General features: G+C 43.8%; 1 long non-coding RNA gene across 1 annotated transcript in view; it reads right to left on the reverse strand.

The window, feature by feature from the left end:
• Positions 1–5,340: 5,340 nt before the first annotated feature.
• The window catches only part of LOC142492133 (uncharacterized), a 36,403-nt gene continuing 15,756 nt past the window's right edge, over positions 5,341–25,987 (reverse strand). The window contains exons 2-3 of the long non-coding RNA XR_012800767.1: positions 7,557–7,813; positions 5,341–5,599 (exon numbers count right to left, since the gene is read on the reverse strand). This is a non-coding gene — a long non-coding RNA (uncharacterized LOC142492133). The remainder of the gene's footprint in view (positions 5,600–7,556; positions 7,814–25,987) is intronic.

Below are 25,987 nucleotides of genomic sequence, written 5' to 3' on the forward strand. Positions count from 1 at the left end.
CAGCGCTACTATTCACAATACCCACGCTACACTGTGGATGTTGCTCATACATTAGCCTCCACCTATTGCGCTCTATCTGACCCTGCTATGATAAGGGTGATTACTCCAGAGTGCAAAGTAGTTTTATATGGCAGCTTAGCATTTTGTGCCTAGACTGTAAGGGGTACTGCACATACATTATAGCACAGCAGAGATCACCATCACCCCACTTACAGTATTAGAGGTGCTTTGGTGTTTTTATAGCTGCTTTAAGCTCATCAACATCACAGACCTTGCCCAATAGTCTGCACCTAAGAGAACAAGGAACCTTCTATCCCCAATAGAGATCTAGCTCTTATAGTGCTGGTGAAAATACACAGAAACCAGTGCAATCTCTAATTTGGGGGGGGGAGATATCTATAGGTCTTACTGAGCGCAGTACATGCCATTTCACTATGATTGTATCTTTTTAGAGTGCACTATACGTCTAGATACACTCTATTAGAGACAGTCAATCCGGTGGGCTCTCTTTGGCTCCGTTCCTATATTTAGGAGGCTATAAATCATAGCATCTGATCTCTAGTATCAATCAGGGATCATACCATATCCACCCACCTATACTAAGGTGGGTCACTAAAGGATACAGTCACGTGCTGTTCTATACAGTATTTAATTACGTTTTAACACCCTATTTTTTATTCATAGTTATTAATAAAGTATTTTAAATTTATCACTATACACTTTGTTGTGAATGAGTGCTATAAGACTGGGTTCTTTTTCTCCAATAGATACTATCACGTCTCCATCCAGTCAGCACCTCACAGGTTAATTTATAGCAGTGCGGGTTTTTCTTTACGTGTAGTAAATACAACGTCACACAGATTTTTAACCTAGTGAATAGGTCAAAGAATTTTGAATGGCAAAAATCGAATTTGCCTGTGACCAAAAAATTGCAACAATAAAAAGCACCTCGTGTTCGGAAATCAGTTTTTTTGGGGCGGCACTAAAAATGATTGTTTTCAGAGCCTTAAATATCCCTTAACTACATTTAATACATGTAATAAAACCTTTACAAATGAACATTGTGAAGAACGTCGGCCGAGTGTAGGGGTGGCCAGCTCCAGTCCTCAAGAGCCACCAACAGGCCAGGTTTGAAGGATATCCCTGCTTCAGCACAGGTGGCCCAATCAGTGGCTAAGTTAGTCTGACTGAGCCGCTGATTGAGCCACCTGTGCTGAAGCAGGGATGTTCTGAAAACCTGACATGTTGGTGGTTCTTGAGGACTGGAGTTGCTCATCCCTTCTTTAATGCTTAGTGGCACACACCATGCTGTGTGATCTGTGTATCAAGTTTATAAACTGTTTATTGCTATGCAGGAGTATGAAAATGATACTGGGACAAAACTGTCTATTTTATAAATATCATCCTACAGTATAACTTAATGTCTACCCATTTATGGAAACTGTCAATAACATCTTTGTATCTGACAGATAATCTTCCTTCCTTGTGACTGCCCCTGCCTATTGTTTTATTTGCCTTTCACCTAATGTTTTAGTGGTTTATATGTTACAGTGTCTGTCTGACCAATGTTCAGTGTTGAATATGACGTTTCACTTACCCTTCTTACATTTACAGCATATAATCAGATCTACATGCAATGTGAACTCTTGGTCAAGAACAGCTCAGCCCTTGTCATAAACACTATGCTGTATGATGTATTGGGAAATAACCAGGAAATGTGTATATGAGGGAGGTTCAGAGTACAATGAACCTAATAATAATAATAACATACCCTGAGAATCAACTTTTTCAGTATGAGGGGTATCTCAGACTTCTCCAAACAATGCAGTGTTTGTGACATCATCAGAAGCCTTAGATGCCCTGACTTTTTTCTTACTCTTTATCTCATTGTTCATTACTGAAATGTTTATTTGAATAATAATAATTCTATTTTTAAAGTCATGTGATTTTCATGCAAGTGGCATCTACAAAAGTAGCATTGTTCATAACGGAAAGAACACATTAAGTTATACAAGTGTAGTGCCACATAAGTCACGGGGAATGCCTCCTCGGCTGTTTTAGAAAGGGAAACATTTTTATATAAAGAAATGCTGCAGTGACCATTAGAGCAAAAAGCAACCAAGCAGGATGTGGAAACAAAAAAGAAAATATTAATAGTAAATCTGAGCTGAGAGAAAGGAAATATATATAGTCCTGAAAGGCACGTGAGAGAGAATAAATGGAGAAGAGAAGAAGAAAGACTTGGAGGAATGAAGAGGAAGGTACAATTAGAAGTACTCTCTGTTTCAATATACATACAGTATAGTATGTAGACACAGGGATATATATATATATAAAACAAGAAAAAGAAAACAGCGCTAAGACATAAATCTGATGATGAATAAATAAAAATGAACAAAGTCCAGTCCAAAGTGTTCAGACATAAAATGTCATCAAAATCTTTTGGTAGCAGTGTGTTGAATCGAAAGACAGTTGAATAATTGGTGAGGGGGGCTGCTGGATCCAAGGGAGAATCACTCCCTGGTAACTATGAAGAAAAGAAAAAGGGAAAAAAGCGCACCCCTAGTGCAATAACTTCCAGGACATGGAATAAAATTATTTAATAAAATAGATGTGTGATAAAAAGTGCACACTTACAAGATGGATATAGAATAAATTCACATAAAGGTTTCTTTGGTAAACTGTATGATTAGCCGGCTGACAGAGGGTAGGGGTATCAGCCAATACTCACACCTCTACAGACCCGTGGAGCACCGCCAGAAGCCTGTAGGTAACAGTAACAAACTGTGCCAGCAGGAACCGATGTCAAGATCTTTCAAGGTAGTGTTACAGTCCAACAGATCTATTCACCATGGCATACCACCTCACGTGATCACGTGGTGTCTTGAGATCATTGTGGACACTAATATTGGATGCCTACTTCATCTGGAATAATGTCCACTGGATCAAATTATGCTCCTATAAAGGGTATATCACGCAATAAAGCTAAGGGGAAGTCTAAGAGGACAATACTGTATAACAAGGTCAGCCAGACCCCCAAAGAACAAGTGAATAAATCGGAGCTGGGTCAACCAATATGCACAGATAAGTGGTAAATTGCAGTACTCACTATTTCTTGATTGTAGAATGACTTCCAGGACAAGCGTGCAGACAGTCTGAAAAGCGGCAGCAAGGGAAAATTCTTTTTTGGAAGAATTATCCCTATATAGGGATACTAGGCAGATGGGGTTGAGAACACACCCAGAAGGTGGGCTTATATTGTTTTCAATTAAAGAAGTTTTAGGATAAAAATAATGTATTTGTAAGATGAATTTAAAAATTCAAGAGAGGATTTTTGACAAAAAAACAAACAAAACAGCAAAGGAAGACACCACGCACCAGAGGCAAGTTGTAAGTACATGTATCAAAAAATACACAACAAGCATAAGTAACTTACAATTGAGTAAGTAAAAGTAGGCACAATGCTGCATTCCGAGTACCTGGTGCACTGGGCCTCCGGATTACAACTAGCAAGTCCAGGGACAGCAGGGGCATTGTAATGCCAAGATTCTTGATTCAGCCAATAGCTTGCACACTCTGGGGGTCATGCACTAAGCAGTGATAAGTGGGTTTTCTGGGTGCTATGCACAAAGCAGCGATAAGTGCTTTTAAGTGAGATACATGCCTTTATAGCGTGATACTGCCTGTTGTGAGATTCACAAAGCAGTGATAACACTGCAGTATCGTGCTATAATGGCATTTTTTCCCACTTAAAAGCATTTATCACTGCTTTGTGAATCTCATAGCAGACAGTATCACGCGATAAAGGCATTTTTCTCACTTAAAAGACTTATCACTGCTTTGTGAATCTCACAGCAGGCACTATCACGCTATAATGGCTTTTTATATCTCACTTAAAAGCACTTATCACTGCTTAGTGCATGACCCCCTCTGAGTCTGTAAACAGTCTTAGAGATGTAATCAAAAAGGGGTTTTACTTAGCTTTGGTTATGTTCTCAGTTACAGCTTTATACAGCTAAACAGCATGCAACAAAAAAATGCTCCAAACAACCAGGGAAAACCCTATCAGTCTAGTCTGATCCTGAGAGCAAGGGGAATTATTGGCCTGGCACCTGCACGGTCCATGGAGAAGCTTATGGCACTATCCCAGCCTAGGCTCTTGTTTATAGCCTATTTTGTTAGGCTTCCCCCAATCAGTGCTTAGTGGTTTATCAAAAAATGAGCACTTAAACTGATGAGGCACACTTCCTTTGTAGTAAACAACTCTATATATGGCAAACATGTGACAGAGAGAGAGAGCTCTGCTCACCCAAAGCACATGCCATGGCACACTTAAGCTGATGAGTGGTACTTTCCCTATACAGTCATACTTCCTTTGTATCAAACATGTGCAGAGAGAGAGAGAGAGAGAGAGAGAGAGAGCTCTGCTTACCCAAAGCACATGTTATGGCATACTTAAGCTGATGAGTGGTACTTTCCCATACAGGCATACATGCGTCACAGCAAAAGACACAAGAACATGATTATGTCATTCGTGAGATATGCTGTGTGGCAACGTAACAGCAATACCTCAGTGCATTTTGCTCACTTAATGTGCTTCATCAGGGCAGTGTGTTTGATGTCGACAAGATACGTGAATTCTCAAATTCCAACCTCCATGACCTCTTGGAGCAAGCCGATATTGTTATGTGGTATACCCTTTTTTTATGAGACGGTCTGCATTTATTGTACTGTGCTTATAATAATCTTTTTCTGTAAACTAAGCACTGTACTATTTTGTATATTAAATCTAAAATTTAATAAGTATTCTCTTTGACTTTAAATTGAACTTTGCACGTTTTGAAGAGTGATTACATTTTCAGACACATTTTGCTACAATAGATTTTTGTGTGAAGTGCATATATTTCTTAGTAAACAGAAATTAAAGGCTCTGCAAGCACATCTTGATCTTTTTGCTGGTGGCAGTGAATAAAGATATATATTCTGGCAGATTGAGTGGGGATATTATTCATTTGATGGACATTGCAGAGGTGAAAATTGATTATCTAGATACACAACTGCTGTATTAACCCTTGTCACATATACAAGTCACATGCCTACAGGTGTACCGTTCGTGACATAGTTCACTACTATATTTTTTCTGTTTTTTCTTCTCATTTTGTTCAATCCTTCAGCCAATACATTTCAAGTATGCAGCCACATCAAGGTGCCGCCCTATCAGCAGGTCCTACACGACCAATGTTATACTGTGTCTTTTGTATTTCTTCCACTGCATAGAGAAAAGTGTAAACAAAACATTTCAATACAATTTGTTTAATTACATGAACATGTTTATGCATACTGTGTCTTTTCCTGATGCATTTATATGCACAAAAGAATGACAGTCACTTTTGAGACACATCTTGTTAATTTTACTTTCTTATCTTGTTGTTCACATACTGTAGTATGTATTCTTTCTTACTTTTCGTTTCTTGAGAGGATTGTAGGAGGTGGGAATCGGTGGGACTTCCATGACCTTGGTCTGGTTCCTTTATGCATCATCCGTAAGGCAGCGTGCTGTGGCTGTGCCCGCTGCCCCTCACACATCTGCACTGTTGACCTGTGTGATAAACATAGATGATGGCCATTACAATCTATTAATCCAATAATTAATATATTTGCCTTAGAAAAAAAAAGGCTTAGCTGAATTTAAACGATTGAAGGCAGATGTGGTCTTTGTTCAGGAGACCCATTTCCCTCAATAGAATAGGTGATACATTTCTAGATTGATCATAGTGTCTATCATATTTCTCTTCCATAAACATACGCCATTTCATTATGATTTAAAAACGCAATTTGGAGGGGAGATAGCTTTTCTTGACGGTTACCATACTGGGAACTAAATATACTTTTTTCAGACTTTATGCCCCTAATACTAATCAGGGACAATGTTTTTAAGAAATGTTTTCTCAATTGACGCTTTTCAGGGAGGGGATTAATAATCTTGTGATGGGATTTAATTTCTCTCATGAACCCGCTTCTAGACATCAATTGCCAACCTCGCACAACCCCAAAAAACTCACAACCACCTTTAAACCTCTAATGTCTCTAGTGCTCTTTTATATGGTTAGAGGATTGGTCATCCCTCGAGAGAATATAGCTTTTGCTGACACCAGCACAAAACACATTGTTTTTGACCAAAGAGTGTTTGGTAAATTTCGCTCAGCAACAATAGGCAACATCACTTGGTCTCACCACACACATATGGAAACATCCTTCTCTCTCCAGATCGGGGAAAACCAGTCAAGACTATGGAAACTTACCGACAGTCTCTTAACGCAGAAAATCTATTTAACTATTTTGATATGACACTGTCGATAAATATTTCAGTTACTACCCTATGGTAAGACCATAATGCAGTTAGAGGAGATTTCCTCAACCTAGTCTCCACCCAGAGGGGGAAAAAAACCACAAGCAGAAACAGATAAAAATAGATAAAGAATCTCTTTATCTAACAAAATGTGTTTACAGAATGTGGAAGCCTCATACAAAAGGAGACCTGCTGACCTCCTGGTAAATTAACTGACAGAATTAAGAGGGAAATTTAATTTGCTTCTCACCCAAAAGGTGAAAAATGTCACTCTATGGATCAAACGAAAATACTATGAAAAAAGCAACACAGGTGAATTTACTTATGATCCCTCAATTATTGAGAAGGCGTTCCACCACTTCTATTCCTCATTGTATAATATAGGAAATAAAGAGAACAGACCCCTGGGTGGGGGGGTACAGGATCTCTTCATATCTACAAATTTCCCTCTAACCCCAATATCCCACTCCAAGGCACATACATAAACTGGCCTGACCCCCTTTTATTATAAAAAGATTGATTTGATATTAGCGCCCTACTTGACTAAACTATTTAACTTCCTGAAACAATGCTGGAAGCAATCCTCACTGTAATAAATAAATAAAAAAGTGTGCCTGTAACTCTGCTAGTTATAGACCGATTTACTGACTCAATTCAGACCATTACAAAGAAGAAGAAGCTCCCCAGGACCAGCGTACCGGCAGCTAAGTACCCCACCTCTATTACCATTGATATTGAGTGCGTGTCTCATCCTGTCTATCAATTCAGACCATAAAATTTTCTCCAACATTTCTAGGAAACAGATTAAATGAAATTCTCCCTTCATTAATTAACATAGACCAGACTGGGTTTATTCCAGGGTGACAAACCATTGATAACACAAAAAGAATAATCAACCTAATTCACAAATGTAACATGAAGTCCGTCCCATCCATGCTTTTGTCCCTTGGTGCTGAGAAAGCATTTGATTGAATAAACTGGTAATGCACTCTGTTCTTTCAAACTTGGGCCTAGACCCTAATTTTTTTTATTGGATATTGGCACTTCATACATCCCCCTTCCCCCTCAGCTAGAATTAGAATAAGTGGAACACTAACTCGTTCTTGATATAGAACGATAGAAGACAGGTCCCCTTTTGCTCTTGTAATGGAAGCCAAATAAATCTACATGTATGGGAGAGGAAAACTTCTAGAACTAAAAAAACAACCGCTCCAGTCATCCTCTCAGTGCTGTGGATGCACGAGTCCTCCTCTCAGTGCTGTGGATGCACGAGTCCTCCTCTCAGTGCTGTGGATGCACGAGTCCTCCTCTCAGTGCTGTGGATGCACGAGTCCTCCTCTCAGTGCTGTGGATGCACGAGTCCTCCTCTCAGTGCTGTGGATGCACGAGTCCTCCTCTCAGTGCTGTGGATGTACAAGTCCTCCTCTCAGTGCTGTGGATGCACGAGTCCTCAGTGCCCCATGACTGCAACACAAAAGACACTTCTAGTCACCCAATAAATTGGTCACTAGCAGACTAAAGGCTCTCTCTAAACAAGAGAGCTTTTGGATCTTTAAATGCATACATTATAACCAGAAGGTTTAAATGATGAGTTAGATGTCTGGTCTCTTTATTGATTTAGATCTACATCAAGAACATACATTTCCATCAATATATATTTTTTATAATATTTTATTGAGGTGTATTATATGTAGATTTATATATTTTAACATTTATTAATTCATTTGACCAGTGATCCTATCCTAGTTTTTTACATTCGGTTTGTTCATAGTCTATTTTGAATATCTCTTTAAAACTCTGCATGTATATTTTAGAGTCATTTATTTTAGAATTGTGCTTTAATTAATAATTTTCAGGTCTCCTCTTAACTTTAATATTATATGTTTACTATTATAGAGGATTGCACTAATACTGTTTTTATATCATTTCAGTGTGGATGCTTCATGTGCCTGCGGCCTGGATTATGTAGGCAAAACTAAGAGAGAACTCCATGTGAGAATCAAAAAACGTGAACAATATAAAAAATACTAAAAAAACATTTACAACAACATAAAAAAATGGCATAATCTTCCAAAACATTTTTTATTGAATCACGAGAGGGAAGTGACAAATTTTAAATTAATTGGTTTAGAGCAAATACCCCCAAATATTAGAGGGGGAGATAGAAATAAAAAACTAATGCAAAAGGAACAGTGAATCTATAATTTACATACGAGAGCTGCCAATGGTTTAAACAAACATGTGAGTGGGTCTCATGACACAATAAAGTACCCTTTTTACATATTTTGATTTTGGGTCCTTTCCTGCTCCATTCGGTTTGTGCGCTCCTCCCAATTTTTTACTTCTGTATACCAGCATTGGAAGCTGCACAACCAGCCACACCAAGGAACGTGAGTACTTTTGCCAACTTAGGGGAACCTGCCAATGAGATTGATCGTGGGTGGGCTTGCACTACCCACTACCTGTCTTCAGGAGGACTGTACCCATTATTGTTGTTGCATTATCACTACTCTATATTTGTGATTACGGATTTCCTTTGGATGGTGGTTCTGGCATTATATCATCATTGGCCTGGCATTTGAGCGCTTTTGCCATTTCTCTAAGTATATACTGTACACTTTATTATAATAAGTTGTTTCACTTTCAGCACGCACTTAAAATATATGTTATTTCACATCTATAGATTAAAAGAACATAATTTATATATACTGTATGTTTATTAATGTGTGTGTGTGTGTATGTATATATATATATATATATATATATATATAAGTATATGTATTTTATTTTCACCATTCACAAATAAATACATATTTAAATATATAATGCACATATTTATTTAATTTTGACTTTATCACTATATTGTGTTTTTAGTAATTTTTTCCCGATTATACTTACAGTAGTTCATCACAAAGCAGAGCTGCAGCATGTATTAACTTTTCTGTAACTCTATCACATTAACACCAGCTGACAGCATTCGGCATATGTTGAGCTGAATCAATGGGAGAGATCCCATTGGAAGTGTTATCCTTTGTAAGCTCCTGAGCAGCCCCAATGCGTGACCTCCTGATGAAGTACGTTGTACGAAACACATTGAGGTCACGAGGGGCTGCTGCGTGAGCGTCCACGAGCTGGAAGAGGCATACCTGTTGGAGAGAGGAGCACGTGACCAACGACGTATCGTGGGTACGGACCCGTTTTACATCTACCCATCGGATCTCACCTCCGGATCTCCCAGTTTCACCTCTGCAAGCCTGTAGTCGTATTGTAAGTCAATTTTATTTCATTATTATAATTATTGTTGTCCACTCTTGTGGAACATTTTTAACCATATACATTTATATACTCATACTCAGCGCGCTCTCTCCTTTTTCTTTGTGCGTCCTGTTGCGTGAGCCCCCTAAAGGGAGCTCACACTTGTTAGGAGATTAAGGAGTTCTCCTTACGCATGTCAGCACGAGTATAGAACTAGTTTTTGAGGGCAGTATGAGTGCAGATTTCAATCAAAAACTTTTCTTTATAAAGAGTCATAATTATGTTTACTTCCCTTCCATCCATTGCCCGTTTGATGCAAGATAAGATCTTGTTTGCCTTTGCAGCTACTACATAACTTTGGGCACTATTGCTAAGCATGTCTACAAGCACTCCTAAATCCTTCTCCATCAAGGATTCCCTTAATGTATCCCCATTTAATTTCCAAGTCGCCTGTTTATTCTTGCTTCCCAAATGCATAACCTTGCATTTATCTGTATTATACCTCATCTGCCATTTACCTGCCCAGTTTTCAGTCTCTCCAAGTCCCTCTGGAGAGAAATTACATCCTGCTCTGATTCTACTACCTTACACAATCTAGTATCATCAGCAAAGATTGAGACTTTGCGCTATATTCCAACCTCCAGGTCATTAATAAACAAGTTAAAAAGCAGGGGTCCCAGTACCGATCATTGAGGTACTCACAAATTTAGCCCAACCTGAAAAGTTCAAATTATGACAACCCTCTGTCTATCCTTCAACCAGTTTTCAATCCAGGTGCATATATTTTTACTGAGTCCAATTTGCTTTATTTTGTACACCAACCTCTTGTCTAAAAATCTTGTCAAAATCTAAGTAGACCACATCAGCTGCATTACCCTGATCTAAATGCCTACTTACCTTCTCAATAAACTAATAAGGTTAGCTTGGCATGATCTATCCTTCATAAATCCATGCTGACTTTTACTAATAATTTTGTTTTCCATTAGGTATTCCTGAATATTATCCCGTATTAAACCTTCAAGTAGCTTTCCCATGTCAGGATTACAGGTCTGCAATTCCCTGGTTGTGATCTAGCTCCCTTGTTAAATATAGGCACCACATCTGCTTTACGCCAATCTTGTGGTACTGAATCATGAACACACCTCTAGATCAATCTCATTTATGGATTAAAAAACACACTTTTAAACCCCAAGCCTTTAATTTGTGACAAAGAACCGATGCCTGAGTCAGCCTTTGTGGGTGCGTTTAAGTCTTATTTATCACCATCTCTTCCCTGTAACACCTTTAAGTCTGGCTTCTCCTAGAAAGGGGAATTATTTCACTTCAATTTAATCTGAGAGTATACCCCATAACTCTCCCTGTAACCACCAAATTAATCATACCCACATCCTGATGAATCATAGATACCCCCAGTGATAGTCGCATTTCTACCCTAGAGAGGGAAACTAATTATAGTTATTTGTAGCCCAGATATCTTCTTACATTTTATATGATTACAATTGTGTACTTTTGCCCTTTACAAATTTATAGTACGTGGCATTATTATGGCTCCCTCAGGACAGTCCCATCTGAGACTGATATGTACAACAAAGAGAACGCTGCCGTGCACTCAGAAACTGCTTGAAACAACACTGTGGTGATCCTCACCGGGATAAGGGGGGAGTATATGAAACAGTCTGTGAAGACACTGTGATGTGTCACTGAAAATGGAGAAATTCCTACGGGGAGGCGGTGGGGTAGGTAGGGAATAGCAGGGGCAGACCCCTCTGTGTGTACCCTCTATTATCCCTCCTCCTCTGTTAGGGCAATGTACAGTGATCTTCACGGGACAGCTGGTACTCCTGGGCTGGGAAGGTAAGGAAATCACCTCTTACCTCTCTACTCACGCCCTGTGTCAGCCTCCTGCTCCCGTCTTCCAAGATCTGGCTGTACTGCACGTCCTCAGTGAAAGCTCCTCCCCCTCCCCCTGCTAGGGTGCCACCGAAGACCCGGTATCCACGATAGAAGAAAAATCGCTCCAGGGCACACACTATCAATCCTGGTGGACTCCAGCTAATCAAAAAGAACTCGGGTCCCAAAACGTAGTGAAAAAATGAACACATTTATTGATGCATGTACAAAAGGTGAACAAAAATCCTCCCACGCCTTATAATTAAAGAGATTAAAAATGAGATATAGATGCTTCACTTGGACTCTGCATTAGACCACTAACCCCTATAAGGGGGAGTTCATGTCTACTCAGGGTCTTTTGACAAGGTGGAGGGGAGGACAACTACACCCCTTCCCTTAGCTCTCCCCGTTCCTATCCCCTCTCTCCCCCCTTCTTCTGTTCTTCTCTCTTCTCCCCCTCTTTCTCTCTGTCTATCCTTTACAGTACTAATATAAGGGGTTTGATCTAAGATCCTCCTAAAACTGTTAATTCTCCCGGACGGGATCTACATAGTAGAATCTAAATGCATAGGAGGTTACAAAATACTAGGGGCAGATCGCCTCTTCTTGATCAATCAACCTTGAGATGCTTTGGGTTGTTCACTTTTAAATGTATATGTTAATTAAGTTTACTGTCTATAAACAACCATGTGATGTGAATGTACCCCTGTCAGAAAACAATAAAAATGTTTGAAATAAAAAAAAATCCTCCCACGCGTTTCACGCAAAGTCTGCGCTTTCTCAAGGAGGGGACTGGGACCCCAGTTCTTTTTGATTAGCTAGAGACCACCAGGATTGATAGTTTGTGCCCTGGAGCAATTTTTCTTCTATCGTGAGACTGATATGTGTATGCCTGTCATCAGCATTTGATATATATATCTGTATAAATAATATTTTTATGCATTGAGTTTTGAGTACCCGCTTATATTTTCCTTCATCACATGACAATTTTGGGGGAACTTTTTCCAGGTAATTCCTTATTACCATCGGTGCACCACAAAGGTAATTCGCTTTTTTTATTTTTGTTTATTCAGAGTGCATAGAGCTCCTATTTCTGATTATTTATTATGAGTTAAGACAGACAGGAATTATCTTACAGTACATAAGGTGAATCAGTAATGATAGGGAATATCGTGTCCACTCTGTTACCTTTGGATCAGCTGTTTCGGAGAATGTCTCTGGAATTTATGATTCCTTTTGAAGTTTGCCCCAGCAGATAAAATAATACCTGGTGGTGTATCTGTAAGCTGTTACATGTCATTTTCATGTGAGCATGGCTTTCCTTAATGGTTTTATTGCCACCCAAGTCATGGACCCAGGAGACTCCATGATGAACTTACAAGAAACAGAACTAAAATGGTTCTCTTCAAAAAGAAGGTTGACCCCTTGGTTGCTATACTGCTCACACAATCTAGTCCTTGCATGGCTTTATCGTGACATTAATATTGATCAAAAATACAAAATCTCACACAAAAACACACACAACCTAATGTCCTGATGTTTTTATTGGTGGGGAAAACAATTAAAAAAAAATAAAAACTAGCTACAAAATACATAACTGTAACGGGTATTCCCCCACCCAATCGCAGATTATAGTGTGGGTGCGGAGAACATACAGTGTTACCTGCGTGTGGTGCTTAACCTGTTGGCTCACAGGAGGGCTGAGCTTCCGCCAATGGGAAACCTGGGGCCTTTATGATACTATGAGTAACCACTTACTCGGTGCAGCGCCTCCACCTGCAATGGTTCCTAGCAGAGCAGGAATTGTTCCTCTCAGGACATCATACAATAACCATATACACACCTTTTACTTTGGAGCATAAGAAACACATATATCATCACACTGGTATAACAGGTGTCCCTCTCTAGAGAAGACACTAACCACTGCGTCTCACACAATGCTAACGCTATCTTGCGCCACGGCGGACGCTAACACTTTACGCGCCAGGGCGGACGCTAACACTTTATGCACCACGGCGGACACTAACACTTCCACAGAATGATCCCACCCCGTGTCCAGTAACCCCAACCCAATGTCTCGCACTCCCAAGTCATATACAAGTGTGTGTGTGTGACTGCGCAGCCACTATGTCTGTTGATAGGCCTTGCTGGTGCACGTGAGGTTATGGGTTACCTGCCGAGCACTCCAGTGCTCGGACCTGCAGCGAACTTCACAAAGGTTCAAGGCGAACTCCCACACGATATCCGTGATCCACCGCAGGATGATCCATCAGAGGCGATCTCTCTCTGATAATAGTCCAGCTCTCTCCCAGCAAGACGCACAATGTTCGTTGCACTCTATAACAAATAGCTAATGGGGCAGAGTCCCTAACCTAGGGCCTGTCCCTACAACACTCCACTAGGGTGACTCAGGGCTATCTGGGGCCTAGGGGAATTGCTGGCCTAGTGCAGGGAGTCACTGACTCCTGCACCCTACCTCCTTCCCCTAGCTGCTCCGGTCACCAACTGCCAATGTGCTCTCTGCCCGCGAAATTTATCAATCTCCTTGCAGGGAGATGCTGCAGCCCTATTGGCTCCCTGGGGTCACATGTTTCTGCCCCTGTGCACCCTGGGGGTGGACTGCCCCTTCCTGTGCATGCGTGACCTCTCAGTGTCCTCCCGCGCTTTCAGAGCTCCTGCGCATGTGCAACAGTGCTATCCCTGGCAGTGCCCTGCTCCGCGAGCCGCCGGGACCCATACGACGCAACCGCAGCCCTAGCAATGGCCCGCTCGCGTCTCCGGCAACCGGCCCGCTCGTGTCCCCGGCAACCGGCCCGCTCGCGTCCCTGGCAACCGGCCCGCTCGCGTCCCCGGCAACCGCCCCACTCGCGTCCCTGGCAACCCAGCCGCATCAATGGAGAGGCGCGCTATGCTCGTGCCCACGCCGACAGGGGACCTGGTTACATCCTCCCCCTGGTAAAATCCCCAACGTCCCCGCTTTGGACACAACAATGTAACTATGTACAGAAGTTATATAATAAAAATGCAACAACCACATACGATCTTAATTAACTCTAGATCAGATTACACATTTCAGTGAACATCACAATGACAGACTGCACTCTGCCGCGAGCCCACTGCTGAGCCTCATAATGGGGTGCCCCAATTTGGTCATAGGTTACCCGATTTGGAGGTTACCTTACTCTTTGACTCCGATGAAGTTGTTCTTCTGCAACTCCCTCGGGGGAGTAATAAACACAGTCCTGAGGCTCAGCCTCTTCCCTTGAGGGGAGAAATGTCTCTGAACAGTTTCTGTTAGGCACAAGGCACGGGCTCTGTGCATCCAAAGGCGGGCCTGTTGGTGCCACCTTAGTAGGCATTGGCCTACAGGGCCCTTTACCCGTAGCTCTTCCGGGAGGTGCCCCTTCTGTGGAGTAGTCCCTTTGAGAGGGTCCTTCCATAGGATCTTCAGGAGTTTCAGAGTGGGTCTCGTTATTGACAGTCTCTTGACCCACCTCTGATAAGTTGGACTCACCGTTGAGCGGTGTGGCCAGTATCTCTGTCTCTTCATCTCCCACTTGTGGAATGGGAAGAAGATGATTACGGTGCCATACCTTTACCCGGCCTTCAGTGTCTTTGATACGATAAACCGGGAGGCCAGGCATCTGAGACTCTATTTCATACACCCCCTCTCTCCATCGGTCAGCTAACTTGTGTTTCACCGGGACTCCCAGATTTCTAAGCAACACAGCGTCCCCAGGACGAAGTTCCCGATATTTGACCTTATGATCGTATCGTCTTTTATTGCCAGCGTTCAACTTAACTGTAGCCTTCTCAGCTTGTTGATAGGCCTGCTGTAAACTGTCTTTAAGTCTTTCCACGTATTTAAAATGGGTAGCATTATGTATCCCATCCGTCGAAACTCTAAGACGTAGGTCCACTGGTAGTCTCGCCTCTCGCCCAAACATGAGGAAGTATGGGGAGAATCCCGTTGACTCGTGCCTGGTGCAATTGTACGCATGCACCAGGGCCTCCACGTGTCGACTCCATTCAGTTTTCTGAGCACTCTGTAGTGTTCCGAGCATGTCCAGTAAGGTTCGATTAAAGCGCTCGGGCAGTGCATCTCTTTCGGGGTGATACGGGGTCGTTCGCGACTTGGTGATGTTCAGCAGTTTGAGTAGTTCTCTGATCAAGGTGCTTTCAAAGTCCCGCCCTTGGTCGGAGTGAAGGCGGTTGGGGAGACCATAGTGCACAAAATACTTCTCCCATAATATTTTTGCAACTGTTTTGACTTTCTGATCTTTCGTGGGGAAGGCCTGGGCATATCGGGTGTAGTGGTCCGTGATGACCAGCACGTTGCATATTCCTCGGCTATCAGGTTCAATGCACAGAAAGTCCATACACACAAGATCCATGGGTCCAGAACTTTTTAGATGGCCCATGGGGGCTGCTCGGGTAGGCAGGGTCTTGCGCTGTATACACCTAGTACATCGGCGACAGTGATGCTCAACGGCCTCTCGCATCTTGGGCCAGAAAAAACGATCTCTGACCAACCCAAAGGTCTTGTCTATACCAAGATGTCCATGATCATCATGTAGGGACTTCAACACCAGGTATTGTAAGTTCTTAGGGAGGACTAGTTGTCGCCAATCCGGGTGGTTGTGGTATTGCACCACCCGATAGAGTAAGCAATTGTCTATTTCGAATTTGTCCCATTCCCGCATGAGCAGGGCCACCAAGTCATTGGGTGCGCTTTTCAGAAGGGCTGGGTTCTTCTTTTCGATGGCTCGCCTGATGATACTAACGACAGGATCTCGTATTTGGTAGTCTACCAGATCCTTCCACCGTAACACCTTGTCATGCGTGATGTTCATCCCTTTTGGGTCGCAGTAGACGGAGGGGACAGCCTGCGACCGGCATCCCAATGAATCGGCCACTCTTAATTCTGAAAAGGACACTTGGTCGTTGACGATGGCGGCCATGCTACACATAGCTCGCACTCCGGGTCCTGGGAGTTCCTCCCATTCCTCATCATCTGGAATAGCACTTAACCCGGGTCGTCGGGATAGAGCGTCAGCCCCTATATTCAAAGGTCCCGGCTTATACTTCATGGAGAACCTGTAGTTGCTTAGGGCGGCCAGCCAGCGGCGTCCGGCGGCGTCCAATTTGGCCGAGGTATTGACGTATGTGAGGGGATTGTTATCCGTCCTTACCTCGAAGGTAACACCGTACAGGTAATCGTGGAGCTTCTCGTGATAGCCCACTTGAGAGCCAGGAACTCCAACTTGTGGATGGGGTATCTCTGTTCACTGGGTGTCAAGCTGCGGCTGATGTAGGCCACAGGCTGAAGACCCTCGGGGTGCTTCTGGTGCAGGACGGTGCCCAGTCCATTGAGACTGGCATCCACATGCAGAACGTATGGTTGTTCGGGATCAGCATACGCAAGCACCGGCGCTCCAGTCAGACATTTCTTCAATTTCAAGAAGGCCTGTTCACACTCAGACGTCCATTTATCACCAAACGGTTGGCGAGCAGATACAGCCTTCCTCCCGGTTTCCTCTGGGTATATCTTCAACAGAGTGTTCAGGGGTTTCGCCCTACTAGAGTACCCTTCCACGAACCGACAGTAGTACCCACAGAATCCCAGGAAGGATCGCAGCTCCGTGACATTCTCGGGACGAGGCCAGTTCACGACTGCTTCTACCTTGGCGGGGTCGGTGGAGATCCCTTGGGCGGACACGATGTGTCCCACGTAGGTCACTGAGGTATGGCAAAACCGGCACTTGTCTAGGGACAATTTCAACCCTTCGTTCCCCAGACGGTCTATCACTTTAAGTAACCACTCTTCGTGCTCTTCTAGAGTTCGTCCGAAGACAATGATGTCATCCAGGTATACAAGACACTCCCGCGGGCTCATGTCCCCAATAGTCTTCTCCATCAGCCGTTGGAAGGTAGCAGGCGCCCCACATATACCTTGGGGCTTACGTGTAAATTGGTAGAATCCCAAGGGGCAGACGAAAGCTGTTTTCTCCTGATCTTCCGCATTCATAGGTACCTTATAGTACCCAGATCGGAGGTCGAGCACGCTGAACCATTGACTTCCATTCAGCGCATTCAGGATCTCTACAATGCGAGGGAGGTTGTACTGATCGGGTATCGTACGATGGTTCAGAGTTCGATAGTCGACACACAGTCGTACGGATCCGTTTTTTTTTCGCACCACCACTATGGGTGACGCGTAGGGCCCCCGAGACTCCGTCAAAATCCCGGCATTTTCCATATCGTGAATGACGTTCCTCACATCGTCCACATCCCGCGGGGCGATGCGACGAGGGAGTTCTCGGAACGGGGTAGCATCACTCAGTCGAATGGTATGTTGGGCGCTGCGACTGCACCCCACATCCATCTCACTCGTGGAGAACACCTGTCATCTTTTATTCAACTGGGTTGCCAGCCATTCCTTCCACTGGGTGTACAGCGTCGACTCACCGAAGTTGAAGTCCAGTTCGATTAACCGCTCATCCACGGCCGCCGCCTTCAACTGAGGCGTGTTCTCTACAGGGCTGACCGGATATATGCAACCCAACTTCTGGTCGGCATCAAATTCCATCGGGAAGGGGGAGAGATTCTGCACATACACATGGGTTCATAGAGGAATCTTAGTCGTCCACTCCCTCACTTCGGGTAGTACCCTATACCCTCTCCGAACTTCTTCTTCTTCAGGCGTACTCTCCAGAGAGAAGAACTGATCGCTCCCATCTCGTTCGGGATAACAACACCAGATGGCCATTCTTTGCACTCCCCCTGGTAATATGGTCGTCAGCCCGCGTTGACGATTGTAGAGCTCCCTGTGTTGCTCCAGGGCGTATACCCGTTTGCACTCCTCTCGTAGGACCGTATCTAGGAGAGCGGTGGCTAGCGGCAACTCATTAGTCTCTTTCAGGTACGCTCGGATCACCGCCTGTACTATATCAGCGTTGGTGCCCAAGATGATCGGGTACTTGCACTGGTCTTGGGGCTCCGGGCATACCAGGGCCGCTACATGCATGGGGTGTCTCTTGCCGGTGTTCAGCTGGAGTGTTTCCATTTGAACCCTTACAATCCCATCGATGGGGTAGTCTTCATTACTTAGCCCTCGTACGGTCACATGATCGGCCGCTCTCAGGGGGCAGTGTCGGAGGTGCTGTTCATAGAACGGGCGTTATATGATGGTCACTTGTGACCCCGTATCCAGTAGAGCCGACGCATAGATCCCTTCTAGTAACACCAGTATGATAGCTGCAGGGCCTACTTGGCTGTAAGCTTCCCGGTTGGAGGCGTCATCCCCTGCGTCGGCCTCCGCAGGGGCATCGGTAGTTCCCGGAGGGGTCTCCACGTCAGACCCGACAGTTTGTACTCGGCATACCATCGAGCGGGCTGGGTTTCTTCGGTCGGGAGTTTTGTCCTCTGTGAGGTCCTCCCTTTCTGGACAATCAAGGAAGAAGTGGCCCTTCTTACCGAAGGTATAGCAAAGGAGATCTCTTTGTTCAGAGCGGCCCCGGTATGAGGAAGATGATTTACGGGCGGGTCTAGCTTTGGGGCCTGAGCCCTTAGTGGCGACCTCCTCGTCCTGGGTCGGGGTGTTCTTGGCCTTTGCCCCAGCGGCTTTAGCAGGGTCACTGGTGGAAGGCTCCTTAACCTTGGCGGGAGTATGCAACCAGGAGTAGGCTTCATGTTTCTTTATCTCATCCATTAGTTCCTTAAAGGAAGGGGGCTCACCTTGCATCCGGGAACACTTAATCATGATGACGATAGAATGGTCGGGTAGCGATCCTCTCAGAAATTGCTCCCAGCAATACACATTCACCTCGGTGGCCTTAATCTGGTCCCTTTTCCGCATCTCCCATATGATTGCTCTAATTCGCTGAAGGTAATCAGATAGCTCCTCTCCGAGTTTCTGACGAAGATTGAAGTACCGCGTCATCAATTGTCCTACGTCCTCAGTTCGCCTGTGAGCCCGCTCAAGAGTCTCTAACATTTGCTGTGCAGTGACATCCGCATGTTGATCTTTAGCCAGCCGTATCGTGGTAGAAGTGGGTGGTCGCAGGCACTCCATTATGCGTTGTCGTTTTGCCAACTCAGGGCACGTCCACTCTTCTACAACCTGGGAGGTGTATTCCTTCCACACGTCAAACGCGTCTTCGCCCGCGGGGGTCGGCTTAGTTCCTGAAAAGATTTTTAGTTTGCGATACTGCTGTTGGATCGACGCCTCGGCTCTGGTTGCTCCCAGCTCGGCGATAGTCTGAACTAGCATTTGGAATTCCTTTCCCAGGGTAGCAGATGGCAGTTCAATACCTAGCGGTGGACTGTCATCGGCGGGTGCACCTAAATTAGACTCGCAATAACTCTCAGGGGGGGAAGGCGATGTAGGCATAGCAATCTCTTCCAAGTTCGTGCGAGGGCTGAGGGGTTCGGGTTTTATGGGCCGTTCCGGGTACACCACCATACAGCCTATACCGGCCAAGTCCTCGAACCACAAGCTGGACGGACCCTGGCCTTCATTTATATCTTGTCCGATACTCACTAACACGGAGCAATACTCCTTGTCCTCCAAACGTTGATCTAACACGGCTATGGTGGCAGCACCCCGGAGATTAGAGTTTTGCCGCAAGGCCACTCGTATAGCCAATGACGGAGTATCTACCGGGACGCGGCACACCGCAAGCGTGTGGGGCGGCGGCACTTCCACCTCCATGGCCCATTCATACACTTCTGAGCGCGACAGGTACGGTAATGGGGGTGACATTTTAGGAGAGAAAAAAAAATGGACAGGGCACCCCAGGTCTGAGATCTCAGCAGCGCCTCCAAAATGTAACGGGTATTCCCCCACCCAATCGCAGATTATAGTGTGGGTGCGGAGAACATACAGTGTTACCTGCGTGTGGTGCTTAACCTGTTGGCTCACAGGAGGGCTGAGCTTCCGCCAATGGGAAACCTGGGGCCTTTATGATACTATGAGTTACCACTTACTCGGTGCAGCGCCTCCACCTGCGATGGTTCCTAGCAGAGCAGGGATTGTTCCTTGCAGGACATCATACAATAACCATATACACGTATGTGAGATAACCAAATACCTTTTACTTTGGAGCATAAGAAACACATATATCATCACACTGAATATAACAGGTGTCCCTCTCTAGAGAAGATACTAACCACTGCGTCTCACACAATGCTAACGCTATCTTGCGCCACGGCGGACGCCAACACTTTATGCGCCACAGCGGACGCTAACACTTTACGCGCCACGGCGGACGCTAACACTTCCACAGAATGATCCCACCCCGTGTCCAGTAACCCCAACCCAATGTCTCGCACTCCCAAGTCATATACAAGTGTGTGTGTGTGACTGCGCAGCCACTATGTCTGGTGATAGGCCTTGTTGGTGCACGTGAGGTTATGGGTTACCTGCCGAGCACTCCAGTGCTCGGACCTGCAGCGAACTTCACAAAGGATCAAGGTGAACTCCCGCACGATATCCGTGATCCACCGCAGGATGATCCATCAGAGGCGATCTCTCTCTGATAATAGTCCAGCTCTCTCCCAGCAAGACTCACAATGTTCGTTGCACTCTATAACAAATAGCTAATGGGGCAGAGTCCCTAACCTAGGGCCTGTCCCTACAACACTGTACTAGGGTGACTCAGGGCTATCTGGGGCCTAGGGGAATTGCTGGCCTAGTGCAGGGAGTCACTGACTCCTGCACCCTACCTCCTTCCCCTAGCTGCTCCGGTCACCAACTGCCAACGTGCTCTCTGCCCGCGAAATGTATCAATCTTCTTGCAGGGAGATGCTGCAGCCCTATTGGCTCCCTGGGGTCACGTGTCTCTGCCCCTGTGCACCCTGGGGGTGGACTGCCCCTTCCTGCGCATGCGCGACCTCTCAGTGTCCTCCCGCGCTGTCAGAGCTCCTGCGCATGCGCAACAGTGCTATCCCTGGCAGTGTCCTGCTCTGCGAGCCGCCGGGACCCATACGGCGCGACCGCGGCCCTAGCAATGGCCTGCTCGCGTCCCCGGCAACCGGCCCGCTCGCGTCCCCGGCAACCGGCCCGCTCGCGTCCCCGGTAACCGGCCCGCTCGCGTCCCCGGCAACCGCCCCGCTCGCGTCCCTGGCAACCCAGCCGCATCAATGGAGAGGCGCGCTATGCTCGTGCCCGCGCCGACAGGGGACCTGGCTACATAACAATGATATTTTAACTCTGCAATATTAGCAATTGCCATCCTGCACGTTCATGATGTTCTGCAAACCTCTCATACATACAGCATAGCACCAATACGCTAGGGAACGAGTCCTGTTGATTATCATTGTGGGCTTCAGAAACACTACTGTAAGTTGCAGCAGATAAAATCAACGTGGCAGATCTACTGTTTGTTTAAAGTTTGACATTTAGAAGCAGCGTTGGTGTTTTTGAAGTGTGTGGAAATATTCTGCATTTTGCAGAGCAGCATATTCTTTTATACGGAGCTAAAAAATAGAATGGTTTCTTTAACCTTTGTCACTTTAACCTTTGTCGCTTGTTATACTTGTTTCCGGAATGTTCGATGATAGTTGCAGTTATTCTGTAGAATACCTAAACAGCAATAAAAAAAGAAGGATGTAGCTTGCACATTGTAAACGTGTTATTATAATCCTCACAGCTAAGTGACAAAGTAGAAAAACATGTGAAATCTTGTTTTTTGTGTGTTTTTTTTTGTAAATCAGTTATGTAGAATCTGATGATAATAATACTAATAGCATGTTTTTGTATAGCGCTGCTAGTTATACGTAGCGCTTTACAGAGACATTTTGCAGGCACAGGTCCCTTCCCCGTGGAGCTTACAATCTATGTTTTTGGTGCCTGAGGCACAGGGAGATAAAGTGACTTGCCCAAGGTACGAGGAGCTGACACCGGGAATTGAACCAGGCTCCCCTGCTTCAAACTCTCAGTGCCAGTCAGTGTATTTTACTCACTGAGCCACTCCCTTTAGTTATTTTTATTATTCAACTCTTAATGTCATTGTTAATTGGTTTTAAACATCCTTTGATTTCTAAAGTAGGTTTTAACCCACCTCCCAATTAGTGCAAGATCTTTGCAACACTTTCCTGTTTGGGAGAATTTGTTGCTCATCTTCCCAGCAGTTTGAGCTGTAAACTGTAACAATAGATAATGTTGCTGAGTTAGGCAGAGCTCACTCTGCCTACTACCCGACGTTGTGTTCGCGGTTGTGTTGTGTTCGGCAACGTGTGAACATCCCCAGCAGACTGAATGAACTGACAGTAGGCGGGACAGGGGAAGACGTCGTCCTCTTTTTAGAAAAAAAAAAAAGAAGATGGAGCTTTCATTCATTGGCTGGCGAAGTACACGTGACGCAGCTGCCCCACGAAATAACAAATTCAGTTGTCTCCCTGAACGGCAGCAGCGTCAATGCTGTACTTAGCCGCTGGGAGTAGTTTCAAGTCCGAAAACTCCCATTGCCAAACATGTAAGAGTGAGGAACGTGCGCGCGCACGGAAACGTGCGCACGTCGTGTAGCTAGCAGAGTGAACAGGGCCACATAGTGACTGAAGCAGCCACGGTGTTAGGCAAACAATCAGATTGTTACAGATTTCTAACAGGAGCACCAACATCCAATCATTCTGGGATTTGAAGTGGAAAGATTCAGGAAAAAGCAGCTAACAAAATAGCTTAGCAGTTTATTTGGGTGTAGGATAGCATTCAATTACAATCCCTCATGGAAAAAAAAAAAATATAACCATTGTTCCTTTCTCATTTTCCACAAAAACAAAATTAAATCTTTAACCAACAGGCTATTTCACAGAATGCTGTTCCCGGAATGATTGGAATACTGTAGATATTTTGTTGACAACATACGCATTGTAATTTAGCTTGAAACGGCATGCATAATAAGTCTTTTGAACCATGTAATTACAAATACTGCTGGTAAATTGTATTCTAACCATCATTTAACATTGCTTTCAATCTTAGCAACATGCAAAAACAAGTGTTACACAGTATTTTATTTATATAATAAAAAAAAACATGTTTTTTTGCGTCTTGTGTTTAATTTCAAATGTAGACGTTAGCCTCAAACCTTGAATTAGGGGTTATTCCAGGAGTTTGGCAACTCCAGTCCTCATGGGACACCAAACAGGTAAGGTTTTCATGATATCCCTGCTTCAGCACGTGGCTCAGTTTTTGCCTGCGCCACCTGTGCTGAAGCAGGGATATCTTGAAACTTGACCTCTTGCTGGCCCTTGAGGACTGCTGTTGTCCACCTCTGTTTTATATGAGAGAGAGAGGAGATAATAGAGACGAGAAGAGAGTGACTTCTGAAATTCTTTATTATACTAAATACATTTCAACATAAAAAAAACCTTTAACAAGAAAATAGATTATATATGAAATCTCAACTCATCATCTTCTCCAAGACTACAAACAGCATTTCTCACACACCCTCTCTTAAGAAGCATTTGAAAATTACTGCACATTGCATACAAACGACAATCAATCCGGATTCTGGACACAACCAGAATTCGGAAAATACAAAGAGCTGTCTATTATTTCTAGATTTTAAAATTGCAAACTTTGCCGGACCAATCAAAAAATTTGCCAGGCAAATTAAAAAAAAACTTTTCTTAGAGGTATACTGTATTGTACACCCAAAATGAACACTTGATTAGAAAAAGGTAGATGCAAACTAAAAAATGAATTCTCACAAATCTAAATAGGTTGCAACTCTGGCACAGTCACTAAATAAATGAAAAACAGTTTCAGGAACTGCACACTTTAGTTATCACAGCCCTCAAAAATAAGTGAAGAAAAGACTATGATTTTTGAAGTACGGAGAAGGAAATAAAGGATTAAAAAAACAAGAGCTCCTGCAAAAGCCCAGAGGCACACATCACCCCGTACAACATTTACCAGTCTCCAAACATTAAAGAGACCTTTATAAAAGGAACGGAATAATAGTGTCATAACCAACAGGGTCTATTAAAAACAACTGTCTATCATATCCAAACCCACTCACTCTACTAAAAAGGGCAAAAGTAAACTCTCTCCAGGCTCACTCTCCCGCACAAAATAACAATCTCTGAACCGCCTGAAGACAGAAAGCTGCCACGTGACTAATTAAGTCTGAGGCCCTGTTCACCTTCAGCCAAATGTAGAAACAACACACACTGATTTTAACCAATGGTTACTATCCCCAAAAAATCCAAAGCACATTTCTGCATGATCTCAACTACTGTAGGCTTGCAGGAGGGTCAACGCACACACGTTTATGGTACAACATAGAGGCTACCAGATTATTAATCCCCAGCACTCTACCACGGAAAGACAAATGAGGACGCAACCAGAGCCAGTTCTGCAACTTTATGTTCACTTTTTCTTGTAGCCCTTTCCAGTTTTTCTGCACAAAGGCATCACTCACCAGAAACATACCCAGGACTTTTATACCATCTCTATTCCACTTCAAATCCTCAGATAAAATGAAGATGGACTACAACCAAGCCAGCTACCAACAATACCAGAGAGAGAGCACCCTTGCCTTATTCCTCTCTCCATGGGAAAAGGACCCACCATTAATTTTCAAAACACTATAAATGTTAGAATATAATAATTGAACATAAGAAATAAAAACTTGTCCAAATCCAAAGAATAAATAGTTTTAAACAAATAAAAAGGATCAACTCTGTCAAAAGCCTTTTCCTGGTCCAAAGAAATTAGACCAAAATTTAAATTAAAAACCTTCCCAACCTCCAAAATATCTCTTATCAAAAATAAATCAAAAATAGACCGACCAGGAATACAATAAGACTGATCTGTATTCACAATGGACCCCAAAACCATTTTAAGGCGATTTGCTAAAACATTTGACAGAATTTTATAATCAGTGCATAATAAGGACACTGGCCTCCAGTTTTGGTAAGACCCTTTTTAGCAGTAAAGTGAGAACTGCTCTGCGACAGCTCAATGGCAATACTTTCATCTTAATACACTCTAAAATTACTTAAAAAACATAATTTCCAATCAAAGTCCAAAAATGTTTATAGGACTCTATAGGTTCGTCATCAATACCAGGCATTGGACAAACCGGACACAGCAATAAACAATTAATCAAGTGTCAGTGGTAAATCCAGTTCTTCTTGTCCCGCTTACTGTAAAGATAGTACAGTAAATCTGTCAGAAAATTCTCCATTTCAACTTCATCCACAGGATCAGCAATGTAATGATCCTTATAAAAGGAAACAGCATACTTTTGAATACCTGCAGGATCAGAAACGTCCTTTCCATCACACATTTTAAAACAACAAATTAGTTTATGCTCAGCACACTTCTTTTCCATAATAAAAAACACCTTAGTAGGTGCACCCATTTCTATTTCATTTTGGAATTTAGAATGCACCAATGCTCCAGTCACTTTACCCTCTAAGAGACTATTGAACAGATTTTTTTTTGCTTTAAATTCTGAACGTCTAACTGTAGCAGTATGTTTAGCC

This window comes from Ascaphus truei, chromosome 4 (genome assembly GCF_040206685.1).
Source record: "Ascaphus truei isolate aAscTru1 chromosome 4, aAscTru1.hap1, whole genome shotgun sequence".
Classification (NCBI taxonomy): domain Eukaryota; kingdom Metazoa; phylum Chordata; class Amphibia; order Anura; family Ascaphidae; genus Ascaphus; species Ascaphus truei.